General features: G+C 36.4%; 2 protein-coding genes across 6 annotated transcripts in view; one reads left to right on the top strand and one right to left on the bottom strand.

Annotated features, from left to right (window-relative positions):
* The window catches only part of ATG12 (autophagy related 12), a 1,142,999-nt gene that overhangs the window by 398,375 nt on the left and 725,637 nt on the right, over positions 1-18,987 (bottom strand). The window contains exon 1 of one of the 3 annotated variants that reach the window (XM_050793114.1): positions 13,600-13,603. The exons of the other annotated variants lie outside the window; for them this stretch is intronic. The gene's annotated coding sequence lies outside the window, so the exon portion shown is untranslated. Of the gene's footprint in view, positions 1-13,599; positions 13,604-18,987 lie in introns of those variants that run through there. 3 annotated transcript variants of the gene reach the window in all.
* COMMD10 (COMM domain containing 10) overlaps positions 1-18,987 on the top strand; it is a 971,919-nt gene that overhangs the window by 825,823 nt on the left and 127,109 nt on the right. The gene's annotated exons all lie outside the window — the stretch shown is intronic.

The raw sequence follows: 18,987 nt of genomic DNA, 5'->3' as shown, positions 1-18,987 counted from the left end.
AAATAGGACAGTTCATGTAGGGGAATGTGGATTCAGTGACTGGAGATATTAGAGGAGGTTTGTATGCAGATGCCACGGATCCACTAGGGGAGAAAATGATGCAGAATGGAGAGGGATATATTAATACATTTCTTGAGAAAGTGAGATGTGAGATTCAGAGCACAAACGGAAAGTTTGGATTCAATCACAGTGGGAACGTTTCTTTTGTCTTCATAGAGAAAAAAGAGGATGGGTCAGGGAGGTGGTTTTGATGGTGGAAAGAGAAAGTTGTAATGATCTGATTGCTTCTATTTTCTCAGTGCTGCTGTCATGAGATTGGGAGAATGGGGTGGTCCCAGTAGGTTTGAAAACAGAGGACAAAGTGTGAAATAGTTATTTTGGCTATTGGGCAATTGAACAAAGTAGGTAATTTTAGGGTGTTTTACTGTTACTACACAGTGTTGATTGCCCAGTTGTGATTTGTGATCATGAATTTGAGACGAGAACTGTTGGCAGGTTGTGTATTTTTCTTCATCTATTTTTAATTGCTCAGGTGCACATGTGGAGTAGGTGGACAATTGGGTTTAATCATGCTTTTATCTTTGCCAGGTGTTTTTAGTGAAGGGTGAAAAGGACAAAGGGTGTGCCTATGTCTACGAAAGAGTAAATTTTAGTAACTGACCCTGGAGTCTAAATTGGGCCAGGTGGAAAGTGAGGCTATTGTGTATGTGTGTTCAGGGATAGGGTGGTAAGTGATGAGAGGGAGAAACTATCTAGAAATATGCTGGAACATAGCCATAGTCTCTGATACGATTAGGCTTTGTGTCTGCACCCAGATCTCATCTTGAATTGTAATCCTCACAATTCCCATAATCCCCGTGTGTCAAGGGAGAGACCAGGTGGAGGTAATTGAATCATGAGGGTGGTTCCCCCATGCTGTTCTCCTGATAGTGAGTGAGTTCTCACAAGATGTGATAGTTTTATAAGGGGTTCTTACCCCTTGCCTCGGCACTTCTCCTTACTGCCAACTTGAGAAGAAGGTGTCTTGCTTGCCCTTTGCCTTCTGCTATGATTATAAGTTTCTTGAGGCCTCCCCAGCCATGCTGAACTGTGAGTCGTTAAACCTCTTTCTTTTATAAATTACCCTTTCTTGGGCAGTTCTTAATAGCAGTATGAAAACGCAGTAATACAGCTTCCCTTGAGGTTTATAGAGGAGCCTCATGTAGATGCATTATTTTCCAGGATCACTCAGTGACTTTTGAGTCTTGAGATGTCTGTGGCTTGATCAGATGTATAGTTTATCTGTTAAGAGAGAGAAGTGGATACATGTAAAACTTGAAAGCCAGTCTTTTCCGAACCTTTACCCTGCATCAGCTTGGAAACTGAAGTGGTCTAATTATATGAAGATTTATTCTGTATCCTAGGAATTCACAATGTGTGTTCAGTGGCTACCCCTTGATCTCTTGCTTCCTTGGTTGATAATATACCCAGCATCTGCTGGAAATAGTAGAGTATTAATTTCATAATGAGCCCACTACGTCAGTGATACTATATCCAGAAATCAATTAAAATGTGAGAATTTTGTATGTTGTTTGAATTATATTAGCTTTTGAACATCAGTGGTGATTTTTTGAATTGGTTTTCTGAATCTGGTATTATAATTTTGAGGGTATTATTGTAAATTTTACTTAAAGACAAAGATGTCTAGATTGTTTTCTTATAAGTAATTTGCATTATTGGATATTGAATCCAGTCCCAATTATTTTGGCAGTAAAAGGGGTTGAGAAACACTCTTTTTTCCTGGCATAGTTTAAATAAGATTTTAAGCATGTTTACAATGTTAGTTACTATGTGACTACTTAAATATGTCTTTAATGGATTGTGCAGATTATAGTCTTTTCAGATTTTTTCTTTCCTTCATATGAGAATTATTTAGAGGAAGTTAAAGTTATATGACGAGGAAGAATAATTGTAACTATGTATTTCTCAGAACAAATTATTGGGCACTTTTGGCCATTTTGATGGTATTGGGAAAAGTGAAGGTTCTTCTATTAAGTTTTCATATAAAATATTTTTGTTTTTCAAAGTTTCTCAGCTGTCCTTAATATTTATGATCCAAAGCTGCAATCTTTCAGAAATGCCATGTCCATATTTTAAAAAACTAAAATACTTTAAGGATTTAATCAGATCCTCAAGTCTTACATCACAGGACTTATTTGGAAATGTAGCCATCCCAAGATGCCTAATGATTATGAGTCTGGTTTGGGTGTTTTCTTTTTGGGTATTTAGCATCAGCCTAGCACCATCAGTTCTGTGTTTTTGGACTGTATCTGGGTGATACATTTGAGGATCTGCTGAAGAGAGCTGTTTGGTTAGTGCACAAGGAACGGTCAATTTTATTACTTTATCATATGCTGGAGAATGATATTCATAAGGCAGTGGGAATATACCATAACTAGGGCCATAGATGAACAAAGGGATAGAAATAGGGTTGATGAAGCAGTGTTATCCTTTATCTCGCCAATTATACTACCCTTTGCTACCAGCACAAAGGAGACACAGGCAGGATTAATATCTAATTTTTACAAACCCTTTTAACTTGCTTGTTTCATAAATGTTTGATTCCTAAGTATAGTCAATGAAATAGCAAATTATACAGTATCTTTAAAAATATCATATTTTAAGCTTTTAAAAATTGGTTGACTATCTGGAATTTATATAAATTTTGCTTATAGTCAATAACTGCTATTACAACATCAGTGAAACACTATGTTGTGATTGTTGTGGCTGGTTAACTAAAACATGTATTTCACAACTTACATATACTGGGTGAAGATGAAACGTAATAGTAAATGAATGTGTAGAAATAAATTCTTGTTTATAAATTTCATGTTTAAAGAACCTTGATTTTATCTTTTTAAAAATTCTTTTGTACTTTTAAAAAATTACACAAGTAATTTACATTGAGGAAAAATCAGAAAATGTAAGAAAATAAAATTCACCTACAATCCTACCTAGAGGTAATCACTTTGAGTGACATATTTAATTGGCATATATCTTTCCAAATGTGTCCATTGTAAACTAGTTGTCTTTCCCCATAAAGCATATTGTAAACAACATCTTTTATTGTCAGTAAATGAACTTCTACTCAGCAACATCATTTTAAATGACTACATAGGATTCTGTTGTTTGCATGTTCCATTTCTTATTTCTTTTTTTGGTAAATATGATTTATCTATTAAAATAGTCCTTCAGCAGTGCATTTGCCTTTAAAGCCATATTTAAAATACTGTCTACTAACATGTTGACTAAAGTGATGGAAGAAGATTTTAGAAATTCTATTCATGTAAATTCTGTTGGAATTCTAGTAATTGCTAAAATATCAGATTTTTATTGCTGGGAGACTTCCTTTTTCAGGGATTAACATGTTTAGACATATAGTTTAGAATGTCTTTTAAAACTATGTGTGTGTTTATTAATTCATGAGGTTTCTAAACCATGAGATTTTGCTCCTTCCCTTTCCTCCTCTCTTTCTCTTTCCCCCTCTTGGTTTCTTCTTTATGTTAGAGTAGATAAGAAGTCTCTTTCAGACATAAAGAAGTTCTACCCTATCCATTATAAAGGGGTAAGTTTACCCATATTTAATGTGCTGCTACTTCCTTGGTGAGAGCAGTACCATAAATATCCCAGCATAACATCTTTGTTGTTCTCAACAGTAAAATGACCAGAATTGTCCAGGTACAACTTTATTTATGGAATTAGCAAAGGCTTGTGGAATTTTCTAGCCGAAAGGGATCTTAAGTGGATTTGTCAATGGATTCTTTTTTTTTTTTTTTTTCTGCCAATGGATTCTTAATATGACACCAAAAGCATGAGCAACCAAAGAGAAAAGATAAATTGGACTTCATTAAAATGGAAAATTTTTGTGTATCAAAGAACATTGTCAAGAAATTGAAAGGACAACCTGGAGAATGGGAGAAAACATTTTACAGTTACATAAATTATATTATGGGATTTGTATTTAGAATGAATAAAGAACTCTTACAACTCAGTAACAACAAAAAAACACGAAACCCTAATTTTATTTATTAATATTTTTTCAGATAGGGTGGCCCTGTCACCCAGTCTGGAGTGCAGTGGCATGGTCATACCTCACTTCAGCCTCAGCCTTCTGGACTCAAGTGACCCTCCTGCTTCAGTATTCCCAGGTAGCTGGGACTACAGGCACCTGTCACCATGCCTGGCTAAATAAATAAATTTTTTTTGGTAAAGACAGGAGCTCACTTTGTTGCCCAGGCTGGTCTTGAACTCCTGGGCTCAAGCTATCTTCCCACCTAGGCCTCTAAGTGCTAGGATTAGAGGTGTGAGCCACTGTACCTGGCCAGCAAGCTAATTTTTAAAATAGGCAAAGGACTTGAATAGACATTTCTCCAAAGAAGATATGCAAATAGACAATAAACATGAAAAGATGCTCAACATCATTAGTCGTTATAGCAATGGAAATCAAAACCACAGCGATATATCATTTCATACCCACTAGAATGGCTATAATTTTTTTTTTTTCATAAGGAAAATAAGTGTTGGAAAGGATGTGGAGAAATTGGGACACTCATAAATTGCTGGTGGGAACAATATAGCAGCTTCTGTGGAAAACAGTTTGGTGGTTCCTCCAAAATTTAAATATAGAATTACTCTAGGACCCTGCAATTCCACTCCTAGGTATATACTCAGAAGAATTAAAAACAAAGGCTCAAACATGAATATGTACACAGATATTTATAGCAGCACTATTCATAGCTAAAAGGTAGCAATAACCCTGTCTCAGTCCATTTGTGCTGCTATAACAAAATACCTGAGTTAGGTAATTTATAAGAAACAGAAATTTATCGCTTACAATACTGGAGGCTGAAAAGTTCAAGATGTAGGGACTGGCATCCAGTGTCTGGTGAGGGCCTTCTTGCTGTGTCTTTACATAGCAGAAGAGCAAGAGGGAGTGAGCACACCCTTTCCTTCAAGCTTTTTTAAGTGCCTTAATCCCTTCCATGAGGGCTTTACCCTCATAACTGTATCACCTCTGAAAGGCCCCACCTTTTAATACTATTGTGTTTGTGATTTTGTTTCAACATATAAATTTTAAAGAATGCATTCAGATCATAGCAAACCCAAGTGTCTCTCAGTGAATGATAAACTGTGTTATATACATAGAATGGGGTATTACTGAGCTATAAAAAGGGTTGATGTACTGATATGTGCTCTAATGTGGATGAACCTTGAAAATGTTATACTGTGTAATAGAAGCCAGACACAAAAGATCACTTATTGTATGAATCTATTTATATGAAAAATCCAGGTTAGGCAAATCCATAGAAATAACAGATTTGTAGTTGCAGGGTCTGGGAGGAGGAAAGAATGGAGAGTTGACCTTAATGGGTATAAGTTTCTTCTTGGTGTGGTAAAAGTGTTCTGTAATTAGAAAGCATTGTGGTTGTATTGGAAGCTACTAAATTGTACACTTTAAAGTGATTATAATGGTAAATTTTATAAAAAGGCACACACACACACATCCCTCTTAGAAATAAATCAACCCTTTAAGTTTACTGATGAGAAAATTCAGTCCCAGTGAGGTTAAATGATGTGTAAGTTGATTATTGGCACAGCTAGATGAGAACTTAATCTGATATAATGGAGAGAACATTGGACTTGAAGTGAGAAAGCTGAATTTAAATTTTTAGACTGTGGGAAATTTTCTGTGGTAAATACCCCAGTTTGAAAATGTGTTGGTAATACTTGCCTTGTAGGGTTGATAGAGTTAAATGAAATAATGTTTGTGAAATGCCTATTATGGCTCTCACATCATAAGTGACTAAAGTTAATGTTAGTTGAATTTGAATTTGCAGTGCTGTAGTTTATTATTAGGAATATGAGTTGCTCTGGAAAATAATTTTTATGATGAATATATTATCTTGAAGAATAGCTGAATACTGGCTTGGTGGGTTGTACAATAATTTGCTCTTTGAAAAAAAAAAAAAAAAAACCTGTACAGTAGTACAGTAATCTGCTTTTTAACCTGGCTATTAGAATTGAGACTGAGTTGTCTGTAGCCATCATTTTTAACAAATCACTGTTCCTTTTCTCTTTAGTAGAAATGATTCTTAAATGAATATAGAGGAAGAATACCACTTCCTTAATTACTAATATTCTATTGTAGGCTGCTTGAACTCCCTCCCTGTGGGATTTTTTTTCACAGTGACCTTTCAGAGAGTATGAGCCGTGAAAGAAGAAATCCACAGGGATAGTATGGCAATGTGCCAACTGTAAATGTAGATAAAAAATTTGGCTTCTATGTCATCATCCTTAATTTTAATACTTTGTATTTACTTAGTAGCTTTCAGCTATAGGACTCAAAAGTCTACACATAGCCTCAAAACACCGCATTGAGACAGGCATAAAGTAATCATTATTTTTTGTTAAAAGAGGAAGTGAATGGTATTATTTAATTTTCAATTTTAGATTAAGAGAATAAATCATCTTTTAAAAATATGCTGTTAGTTACAGCATGGTCTTTTTTAAAAATGAGAAACCAGAAGTTTTTCTCCATCATGTTAATGATGGTCCAGTTTTCATCCCCATTTTAATTTGGTTATTTTTGCCACCTTTTTACTGATTGTAATTATGTGTTGATCTCATTTGATTCTAAAGTACAAGAAAATATGAAAATTATAAGCATACACCTTAAGTAGTTTCATTGACCTCTTTTAATTCGTGAAATCTTTTTTTTGCTATAAACAGATGAGTACAATAATTTGTAGATAGCTTTGTGAGTGGGTATTTTGTTTCCAGCTATACAGAAGTTGCCTAATAGCTACCCACTCAGGTATTTTAGATTGACATGGTAGTGACTGTTTAATAATAAGACTGCTACCACATAATAGCATATTTGTGCATCTTTTCAACAGTGCACATGAATGACCTTTATGAATAAAATAGTGCTACCTAATTCTATATATTTTGGCTGTATGTTTCCTAAAAGCGATAATCTTTGGAGACTGAAAGATCTTATATAGGTTAAGATACCAGATAAGTTTAAAAATACAAATTAAAATGGAATCTAATTAATAGTCATTCCTGAAAAAGTATAAGCATTTCTCATGAGGACATTTTCTGTCAAGAGGTAAGTGTGGGTCAGGGCTCCCCTTTGGAGGCTGAGGGGATGTCTGATTTCTTCATAATATTATATAAAATTTGCAAGTGGCTGAGCTACCTTATTGTTTCTTCTGTGGATAAGGGCCTGCTGCCTTGAATTCTAGTCAGCCTGGATGGGTGGGGCTGATCAAAGCTGAGGGTCTTGATAGCTGCAGAGCATACAGTAATCACTGTACCTGATACCACCATATTCAAAGACAATAATGATAATAGATAAGCATTTATTGACCAATTAATACGTGCCAGGTATTGTTTTGTGGGCTTTTATGTTTTTTTTCTCATTGGGCCTTTGCAATTAATAAGCAGTGAGTTACTTCTTTTATTGGCCCAGAGCGCTGAAAATAATTTGCAGCTTAATAAAGTAGCCACTTTGCTTCCATAGTGATTGCTTTGCCACCTGTTTAAGTGTGGTCCATGGCTTCTCTAATAAACCCTATTCTCATAATCTTTATCTTGCTCTTAAACATTTTGTTTTGATACCCATGAAACCCTCCTCAGGGTAGATGAGTTATTTCCATTTGCCAAATGTGAAGAGTAAGAGAATGACCTTGATAAAGGGTTGGGTTGAGAATTGTTCCTGTTTTTTTTCTGGTGGGGCTTTCTGGGTGATGGAGCACTTATAGTACTAGAGAATCAGAGAATTTGGGGGCATAAAATAGAATCCATACTGGAGATTTTTTTTTTTTTTTTTTTTTTTTTTTTTTTTGAGACGGAGTCTTGCTCTGTAGCCCGGGCTGGAGTGCAGTGGCCGGATCTCAGCTCACTGCAAGCTCCGCCTCCCGGGTTTAGGCCATTCTCCTGCCTCAGCCTCCGGAGTAGCTGGGACTACAGGCGCCCGCCACCTCGCCCGGCTAGTTTTTTGTGTTTTTAGTAGAGACGGGGTTTCACGGTGTTAGCCAGGATGGTCTCGATCTCCTGACCTCGTGATCCGCCCGTCTCGGCCTCCCAAAGTGCTGGGATTACAGGCTTGAGCCACCCCGCCCGGCCCATACTGGAGATTTTTAGAGCTTAGCTACTCAACTGCAATACAAGTAGGTGGGAGGTCAGCTGAGATACTGATTGACTTCATATGCCCTTGGGGCAGCCAAGCAGTGTCTGAGGGGACCTGAGTTCCCAGCCACTCAGCCTCAAGCTGTGTTGTTACTTAACTGCTTTGTAGAGCGTAAACATTATCATTTTCTGTCAGTGCCAGAATGTGAGTTAGGTTTGGGAAGCATAATTTCACTTAGAAATGGAAAGAAGAAGAAATTTTATTTTATTACTTTTATTTTTAACCTAGTTCTCTCTCCCATTGTTTAATTGCTGATCAGATATATAAACTATTCATATTGGATTTATAACTTGAAATTTATACTGAGTAGTTTATTGTTAGTGATTTCAAAAGTTAATAGCAGCGACTTGCATAAAAGTGTAAACATTTCCTGAGCAATGCAATGTGTGGCCACCAATCAGTTGTGTTAGTTGACAGAGGGCAAGCATGACCTGTTTTCTGAGAGTGCTGTTCACCTGGGTGCTTTTCATTTTCAATACTCCTTTTGGAGAAGTTTGGTTTACTAGTAGTTTCAGGTAATCTTTGGAGCTCTGATATAAAAATTCTTTCAGATAGTTTAGGTAAGAGTTATACATTAAGGGATTTATGTGGCAAGTTGGCCCAAGGCCATATATAAAGGCCACCTTTATTCGTCACACATAGTTTTCCTTAATCCTCATCTCTGCCAGCCTTGACCACAGAACTTACTTTTCTTTTTCTTTTTGCACATAATTTTAAAATGAGTGACAGCCCCCCTTTTTTTTTTAAAATATACGGTGGGATCTCATTTTAGGGAGGGATGGAATTTAGGGTCTCACTTTAGTGCAAAAGGTGATAATCTCAGAGACAAGGCTGTTCTTGAGAGGGAGAGGGAGTGCCTTGGGAAAGTACCACATTGAATCCCAGTATAACATTTCTTTTTTTCTTTTTTTTTTTTTTTAAATTTATTTATTATTATTATACTTTAAGTTGTAGGGTACATGTGCATAACGTGCAGGTTTGTTACATATGTATACTTGTGCCATGTTGGTGTGCTGCACCCATCAACTCGTCATTTACATCAGGTATAACTCCCAATGCAATCCCTCCCCTCTCCCCGCTCCCCATGATAGGCCCCGGTGTGTGATGTTCCCCTTCCTGAGTCCAAGTGATCTCATTGTCCAGTTCCCACCTATGAGTGAGAACATGTGGTGTTTGGTTTTCTGTTCTTGTGATAGTTTGCTAAGAATGATGGTTTCCAGCTGCATCCATGTCCCTACAAAGGACACAAACTCATCCTTTTTGATGGCTGCATAGTATTCCATGGTGTATATGTGCCACATTTTCTTAATCCAATCTGTCACTGATGGACATTTGGGTTGATTCCAAGTCTTTGCTATTGTGAATAGTGCTGCAATAAACATACGTGTGCATGTGTCTTTATAGCAGCATAATTTATAATCCTTTGGGTATATACCCAGTAATGGGATGGCTGGGTCATATGGTACATCTAGTTCTAGATCCTTGAGGGATCGCCATACTGTTTTCCATAATGGTTGAACTAGTTTACAATCCCACCAACAGTGTCAAAGTGTTCCTATTTCTCCACATCCTCTCCAGCACCTGTTGTTTCCTGACTTTTTAATGATCGCCATTCTAACTGGTGTGAGATGGTATCTCATTGTGGTTTTGATTTGCATTTCTCTGATGGCCAGTGATGATGAGCATTTTTTCATGTGTCTGTTGGCTATATGAATGTCTTCTTTTGAGAAATGTCTGTTCATATCCTTTGCCCACTTTTTGATGGGGTTGTTTGTTTTTTTCTTGTAAATTTGTTGGAGTTCTTTGTAGGTTCTGGATATTAGCCCTTTGTCAGATGAGTAGATTGCAAAACTTTTCTCCCATTCTGTAGGTTGCCTGTTCACTCTGATGGTAGTTTCTTTTGCTGTGCAGAAGCTCTTTAGTTTAATGAGATCCCATTTGTCAATTTTGGCTTTTGCTGCCGTTGCTTTTGGTGTTTTAGACATGAAGTCTTTGCCCATGCCTATGTCCTGAATGGTACTACCTAGGTTTTCCTCTAGGATTTTTATGGTATTAGGTCTAACATTTAAGTCTCTAATCCATCTTGAATTAATTTTCGTATAAGGAGTAAGTATAACATTTCTAAATAAGTCTGTGTCGCCTATGTTACTTTTCTTTAGCAATTTTGTTGGAACTGTTGCTATTTTTTTAGTTAAGCACTCAGAATACATGTATGTATCTTTTAACATTGGTGTCATCTTTAGCACACATGAGATCCTGGAAACACACAAGACCTTGGCATGCATTGACTGAGTAAACAGCAGATTCATCTTTTCCATCTTACACTCACTCCAGAGCTTACACTTTTTCAGGGGAAGTGTGGACTTAATTGTCTGCATTATTTAGTTATTCTATTTCTGGTTGCAGAGTTTATAGTTGAATTAATACACATGAATCATAGTTAAATTCACATAAATATGAAGTTTCTATTAACTGGTGACTTGGATTGTTTGTGCATTGTCGTTACGTTTTACTTACATATGCCATCAGAATCTTCAGATTCTCTCTCATTTCTTTGAATTTAAAAACACTACTATTTTCATTAAGAAAGCCTCCTATTTCCATTTTCTACTGATTTATAGCATCAGAGCCTGTTAGGAGAGATAAAAGGTTCTTAAATATATGTTCTATATTTGTTAGATACATGTTTGTAAAAATTTTGTAGATAAATAGACATCCTGTGTATTCTGGTGAGAAAAAGAGGATAGTATAGATGATAGGTGCTAATTTTTAAATTGACAAAGGGAGGAATGTGACTATATTGTTTTAATGAGTGCCTAATTTGAAGAATTCTGACATGATTGTTTTTTCCCCTCCACATACATTGATTGTGATTCTTTTGCTTTCAGCCAAATTATTTTAATTAGATTTAGATTCAAGTATGACTGCCTCTCACAGTTTCTACTCTTGTAGGCTTTACTTACACTGCTTTAGACAATAGGGGTTTACCTTTATATTAGTAGCATTAATTATCCATTAATTTTTCTTCATTTAAAACCGTTAAATTTAATATATCACATTTATTAGTATAAGAAGAAATTATAGAAGTCAATTATCTTAAATTGAGGTCCTACAATTTTTGAGAAGTATAAGTTTATTATATTTAAAAAAGTCTAGCTGAGGATTACTATTTGTGGTTTCTTTTTTCTTCATGTTAATAATAACGTAGAGAGTGCTTACATTTTGTTACTAAATAGCTGTGCGCCCTGAGACCAAAGCATTTCACCTCCCTGACCTTCCTGCATTTATGTACGAAATAAAGGGTTAAGCTGTCCTACTATCCAATTCCAAAATAACTCTGTATTGTATTTTTGACAAATAATAGAGAATAAGGTGAAGGACCAGTGGTGGCACTGGTATGTAGTAAAAACAGCACAAGCTTTGTTATCACACTGTCTGACACTTCAGAAGTTGCTGGAGGTTGTCAAGCAGATTACTTACCTGATTGAGGCCCAAATTCTGATCTGAAAATTGGGACAATAGCTACCTCACAAGGTTGTTCTGGAAATTAAATATGATAGCAAATATAAAAGCATCTATTACAGTACAGTTTCATTGATTGATATCTTCATTTCCTTGAAGATGTCTTTCCAGATTAGGGCTGGAGAATTAAAATGCCCAGCTTCTTACACCACCATTACTTGAGCTGGAAAATATGCCCTTTAAGCAACATTTTCATCCTACTTCATATCTATAGAAAGTTGGGGGCCTGGAGGCCTTTTGAATTTCGAATAGTTTCCATCTCTTTTAGTCTAAGTGGTATCACCTTGGCCAGTACAACTCTTAAGATTTTTGTAGGCCTTCTTTAATCTAATTCCGTAACCCCCTCAAGTTGGAATAAGTTCTTTATAATTCTTTTAGAGACATTAACAAAGGGTTTTACAGTTACTCTTCTGCTTTGATCTACTGTCCCAGACTATATTATATTTGGAGACTTATTTTGCCAGCTTATACACTGGAGATGAGAAGCAGTTGTGTTTTGCAACCCCACACAGTCCTTGCCCCCCTTTATTTTTTCTAAATTCTCCTTGTAACTGATGAGTTTTCTGTTTAGCTTATTTCTTTGTTGCCATATTGCCTTATGGTGTACAGTTAGGAACAACCAGTTTATTTTCAATATTCTGCCTAGAGATCTCAGGCAAATCCAAATGTTTATTAAGTAAATATTTCATCCTCTGAGTTTTATAGGGAACACAATTTTGCCATTTTTTTGTTACTGCATATCACAAGTTCCTATTTTTTCAGCCTCTGATAACAATTTTTTAATGAATTTCTAGTTTTTCCGAATAGATCGCTCACTGTTTTTCAAGCCGAAGGCCACTTTAATTACAAAGCCAATACTACATATTTTATTTTTTAAAAATTATGGCAGGACCTTACCTTTGGTAACATCAGTTAGCTATTGCTAATAACATACCATTTCAAAATTTAGTGGTTTAAAACAATAACCATTTATTATTGTTCACAAGTCTATAGGTGGGCAAGGTAGTTGGCTGGCTGGGCTTGGCTGATCTAAGGCTGACTTGCTCATGTTTCAACAGTTTGCCGAGTCTAGTTTGGGATGATTTTAATCAGTGGGATGACTGGACTTAATGTCTGTTATCATTTAGCAGGTTACCCTGGGCTGTTCACTTCATTCAGAGAGAGCACAAAGGACATAGGATAGGCCTTTTGAGGTCTAGTACAGAACAGGCACACTGTTATTTTCATCATATTCTGTTGGCCAAAGGAATTTGAAAGAATAAGCCAGATTTAAGGAATAGGGAAATAGATTCTAATTGTTGATGAACATGCTGCAAAGTCATACTTCAAAGGTTATGTTTATAGTGAGAGGTGAAGATTTGGAGTCATTTCTGCAATTTACCAAAATATATGTGTTTAATTTTAAAGTAGTTGTACAGTTTATACTCCCACCAGCAGTGAATACAAGTTGTGATTGTTCTACATCATTTCCAGAACTTGCTAGTAATAGTCTTTTTAGTTTTAGCTATTTTGGTGGGTGTCTGGTGGTATTTTATTGTGGTTCTAATAGTCTCTGAATTGCTAAGATGGCTTGCCTTTACTTTTTTTTTTAGTCAACCATTTGAATATCTACTTTTGTGAAAGGATGGGGAGGTGTGCCTCCAAAGTCTGTGTTACCTTCTTGGGCTGCCATTTCTTCTAGATCCTGGCCTGTAAATCATTACTTTGTTGTTAACTCTCCAAGGCTTTCAAGCAGATCCTTGCCTGCCTGCCTGCCTGCCTGCAGATTCTTTCCTTCCTTCCTCCCTCCCTTTCCCTTCCCTCTTCCCCTCCCTCCCTTCCCCTCCCTCCGTCCCTTTCCCTTTCCCCCCCTTCACCCTTCCCCTCCCTCCCTCCCTCCCCCTTCCCCTCCCTCCCTCCCTTCCCCCTTCCCCTCCCTCCCTCCCTTCCCCCTTCCCCTCCCTCCCTCCCTTCCCCCTTCCCCTCCCTCCATCCTCTCTCACCCTCTTCTCTCACCCTCCTCTCTCTCTCTTTCCCTTCTTCTTCCTCTTCCTCTTTCTCTTTCTCCCCCAGACGGAAGTGCAATGGCATGATCATAACTAACTGGAGCCTTGATCTCCTGGGCTCAAGCAGTCCTCTGGCCTAAGCCTCTCAAAGTGCTGGGATTATAGGAATGGGACACCATGCCTGGACAGCAAAAGTTTTAAAATTTACATTTTAAATTATATTTTCTTAAGTATTTTTACTTAATGCTTAGTGTGAAAATCTCCTATTACTGAAAGACTAATTCATTCCTGTCTCTGTAGTTTTGACTTTCATTAATCTGATGGATTTGAGGATCCATATCTAAAGTTTTAAGAATTAATGTACATTATGTAAAGACCTTTGTAAATGAAGTGTCATTTGCCTTGCAAACAGTTTTTTTTGTTTTTGTTTTTTGTTTTCTGAGATCAGACTAATTTATTGACAGTTTTGTTGTACTTGACAAGTAACAGGTGCTAACATCTTTTGCAGTCTTGTCACAGGGACTAGAGGGTCTAGGTCACCATGTTCATTAATGAAGTCCAGGAAATTTTATTTCTCCTATGGCTAATCATTTACGTTTGACATGAATCTCTCATCTGTGCCTCTAGTCTCTCTGCTTCTACCTTTGTCTTCTATAGTGTGTTGCTCTCATAATAGTCATCCTTTTAAAATATAATTCAGATAATTTCTTTGTTCTGTATATTTTACAGGCTTTCCTTATAACTCGGAGTAAAACCCAAAGGCCTGTAAGAACCTACATGATCTAAACTCATGCTGCCTATTTGATTTCACCTCTTACCTTGTTCCCCCAGCCCCTCCACTCTGTTATGACCAAAGAAGTTGCCTTGTGTTTCCTGGCACTCCAAAATGCTCTTGCCTCATGGCCTTTGCACTTTTCATTTTCTCCTCTAGAATGCCTCTTCCCTGGATATCCACATGGATTGCTGTTTCCCTTCTGTTAGGTCTCTACTCGAGTATCATCAGAGAGGCCTTCCCTGAGCATACATTGCAAGTAATTACAGTGTCCCTCCTGTCACTATCCAAGTTCTGAGGTAGGTGCTGAGGAAATAAAAAGGATATTACGGTTCCTGCTCCGGACAAACTCAGTGATGTGAGAGAAAAAGGCTTTATGCAGTGCAGTTAATTGGGAAATGTGTCAAGCACCTAAAGTGGTGCCCCAAACACTGGATGCTTATACATGATAATGAACTATGGAGGTTTATTCCAAGTACAGGCTGAGTGCAAGATGCATGGGGTTGATATTGTCTAGATCCATAGAGAAGACTCCACAGAGGAAAACACATTTGAATTAGGCCTTAAACAGTAAGTGAAAAAAGGAATGCATGGTCTGGGTAAAAGGAAGAGTATACACAATGACTAAATTTATTAAGATTGAAACTTAAATGTATTGCTTGGAAAAATGTTTAATTCACCTCCCTAGTGGCTTAAAAAATAGTTAGAAAACATGTCATTTACAATATGAATAGATTGTTCCAATAACACTGTATTATGACTTTTCAGGATGGAATAGTTATGGACCAGGAATTGGAGGCAGTAAAGTACCTAATGTGATGTTGATATGCTAGACGCTTATAAATGGTAGTGAATTATAGAAGTCCGTTTCAAGTGCAGTGAGATAGCAAACAAGAGGTTGTTTTCTGCCCATTTGCCTCCTTTACTAGACCCTTGAACTTATTTTCTGCCTAACAAGTAAATGAGACTAGAAATAGAGATACGGGAGAGACTGTAATGAGTATTTGGATATATGTGTTGCAGAATTGTTACGACTTTTGCTACAGGTTACTGTTTTGAGGACGAACTATGAATTTTTAAAAAATATAAATTTACTCTGAAAATTTAGCTCAAATTCATTTGTTAATGAATTTGTACCTGCATTCGGCAATGAGCTGAATCCATTGTATTTTGACTTTCTCCTAGTAACTTAGCATCCTAATATCAGATGCTGTATTAAAACACGAGGAAGACAAGATGCTCTTTTTAATTAAATGTGATAGATAAAGCTAGAAAGACAGGTATGCAACTGAAGATGGATGAGTCTCTTAGGTACAAGGTAATAGATTTATACTCTTTAACAGCTCTTTTGATTGCATCACATCTAAAGATTTTATTTGAAGAAAAAGCCTAAGGAAGAACTGCTGTCTGTGAAAGTGCAAAGTAAATACCTGTATTGAAATGAACAATCTGCTGATACCAGAAACTTCTTTATTGTGAAAGCCTCTGTTATTTTCTTGGTCATCAGAACCTTGGCATATAAAAATTTAAGAAATCCCGTGGCTTTAGTTAAGACAACATGCATTCTCATCACCTTTGTAATGAAAGTAGGAAGAGGATGTAGGAGAATGTTTCGGGTTCTGTGTTCTGCCTCTTTTACGGGAAGCAGTGTGATTCAGTACAATTGTTTTCATTTGCCAGTTGGTGAACCTGTGCTATTCTGTGTTGAAAATATTGGTATAAGGCTTTTTCCCCCAGGAGGCTTGTTTCTTAATTTCAGGTACTTTTTGTTCATGTTAATATCAGTTTTTAAAATAATACTGATGGTAAATAGTAGGGCTTTGAAAAATATCTCATTTCTTGGGAAATGAAATATTGATGGCGCCACGAAGTCTGCCAGTTGATTGGTTTGTTTTTGGTAAATGTGTATGTGCATGTGTATCTGTGTATTGTACTGGTCTGTGAAATCTAAATGTCTGGAAACTACTGATTACCTAGAAAGATCACGGGCTTTGGATTCAGCATACCTGGTTTAAATTCTTTCTCTGCTATGTTCTTATCTTTGTCATCTTTAAAATTGGGATGTGAATACTTATTTCCTAGGGTGGTTGTGAGAATTGACGAAGATAATGTATATATAATGATGTAGTGCCAGGTGTACAATAAAAGCTGAATAAATGTATTTCTTCCTTTTTCTTATAAGTGGTTGGGAATAGAATCTCAGGGGAAGTTACAAGTACAGTTGACCCTTGAACAATGCCGGGGCTAGGGGCACCAGCCCCTGTGCAGTGAAAAATCAGCATGTGACTTTTGACTCCCCAAGACCTTTATTACTAGTTGCCTACTGTTGACCAGAAGCCTCACCAATAACAGTCAACATATATTTTATATATTATATATATTATGTACTGTATTTTAGCAATAAAATAAGTTAGAGAAAGGAAAATGTTATTAAGAAAATCATAAGGAAGAGAAAATATATTATTTCTTCATAAAGTGAAAGTGGAAGCAGATCTTCATAAAGATCTTCATCCTCATCATCTTCATGTTGAATAGTAGGAGGAAGAGAAAGGGTTGGTCTTGCCATCTCAGGTGGCAGAGGCAGAATAGATGGAGAAGGTGGAAGGGGAGGCACGAGAGGCAGGTGCATTTCATATAACTTTTATGGGGAAAAAAAACCCTCATGTACAAGTGGACCCCTGCAGTGCACACCTCTATTCTGTGGGCTTTTAAATAATCTTTTGAAAATATGCTGCTAGTTACGGTGTGGTCTTTTTTAAAATGAGAAATCAGAAGTTTTTCTCCCTCACGTTAATGATGGTCCAATTTTCATCACCATTTAAATTTGGTTATTTTCGCCACTTTTTGACTGATTGTAATATATGTTGACCTCATTTGATTCTAAAGTACAAGAAAATACGAAAATTATAAGCATGCACCTTAAGTAGTTTCATTGACCTATTGAAATTTATGAAATCTTTTTTGCTATAAACAGGTGAGTACAATAATTTATAGATAGCTTTGTGAGTGTGGGTATTTTGTTTCCGGTTATACAGAAGTTGCATAATAGTCACCCACTCAGGTATTTTAGATTGGCATGGTAGTGACTGTCTAATAAGACTGCTACTATGTAATAGCACATACAGATAAGTGATATATCTATATATGTACATATATAGATTTTCTTTTTTTATTTATCATTCTCTATAATTGAACTTGCCAATTTAGAACTAATTTGGTTGAAAACATTAAATTGTAGATAACACTATAATTAACAACAAAAGTGTGTACTTTGCTTGAGAAATCTAAGTGTTTTAGAGACAGTGGTAAATGTCTCCATCAGTGTTTGGTTATCGCACAGAATACCTTATAGGATCTACTTCAGAGTAGTAGTTTTGGAACTATTTTAGATACAACACCTTTTCAAAAAATTTATCAGATATTCAGAGTCTTAATATGTATCTGACAAAAATGGAGCAACTCTTGCTGGGTGAATGGGAGTGAAGGAGCCAGGCATTGTTAAGGATTTGTCCTGCTTATACTCCTCTGTCAGTTTCTAGAAACCTCTCTGCCACCTGTGGGGCTTCTTTACCAATTCTTTAGAGGTTCAGATAAGAAGAGTCTTGACTTAAAGACTAAGCTAAAGGAATAAATAATTATTTTACTGGAGTGAGGAATTTTTAGATAATTCAGCATTAGATATATACAAGTAACTTTTAATATCGAGAGGTAAAACATATTTCTCTACTAACTGGATCTTAGATTTTTAAAAGCATCTTTGTAATTTAAAAAATTGGCCTTTTCTTCTTAAAAATGTCTTATAATTTAAAAAAAGATAAACCAGGGCCAGGCACGGTAGCTCACTCCTGTAATCCCAGCACTTTGGGAGGCTGAGGCAGGCAGATCACCCAAGGTCAGGAGTTGGAGACTAGCCTGGCCAACATGGTGAAACCCCACCTCTAGTAAAACAAACAAACAAACAAAAATACAAAAAAAATGAGCCAGACGTGGTGGCGGATGCCTGTAATTCCAGCTACTCGGGAGGCTGAGGCAGGGAATCGCTTGCACCCGGGAGGTGGACGTTGCAGTGAGCCAAGATCGCGCCACTGCACTCCAGCCTGGGCAATAATAGTAACACTCTGTCTCCAAAAAAAAAAAATGGATAAACCAAAAAATCAACACAAGGAAACTATCTTGATGATTTTGTGAATAGTTTATAGTATATAGGATTAATTTTATGGTATGGCATTCTTGAATTAGTAGAGATTATTATTTTATTATTATAATATAAAGCACTAAGTTATGTCTTCTTCAACCATTTTTTGTTTAGAATGCTTTCTATGCTTTTGAGAAAAGATGAAATTATATGTCTCTTTTAATTTTTTAAATTAAATGATGTTCAAGGGAAAACCCACTCAGTTTCCATTTGTGTGAAATTTATGTATGTTTTTGGTGTTGTCTTGTATATAAGTAAATAAACATAGTTTCTACCCTTT

Source organism: Macaca thibetana, chromosome 6 (assembly GCF_024542745.1).
Source record: "Macaca thibetana thibetana isolate TM-01 chromosome 6, ASM2454274v1, whole genome shotgun sequence".
NCBI classification, from domain to species: Eukaryota; Metazoa; Chordata; class Mammalia; order Primates; family Cercopithecidae; genus Macaca; species Macaca thibetana.
Note: the sequence above shows the minus strand (reverse complement) of the source record. Positions and strands in the feature narration are given on the sequence as shown.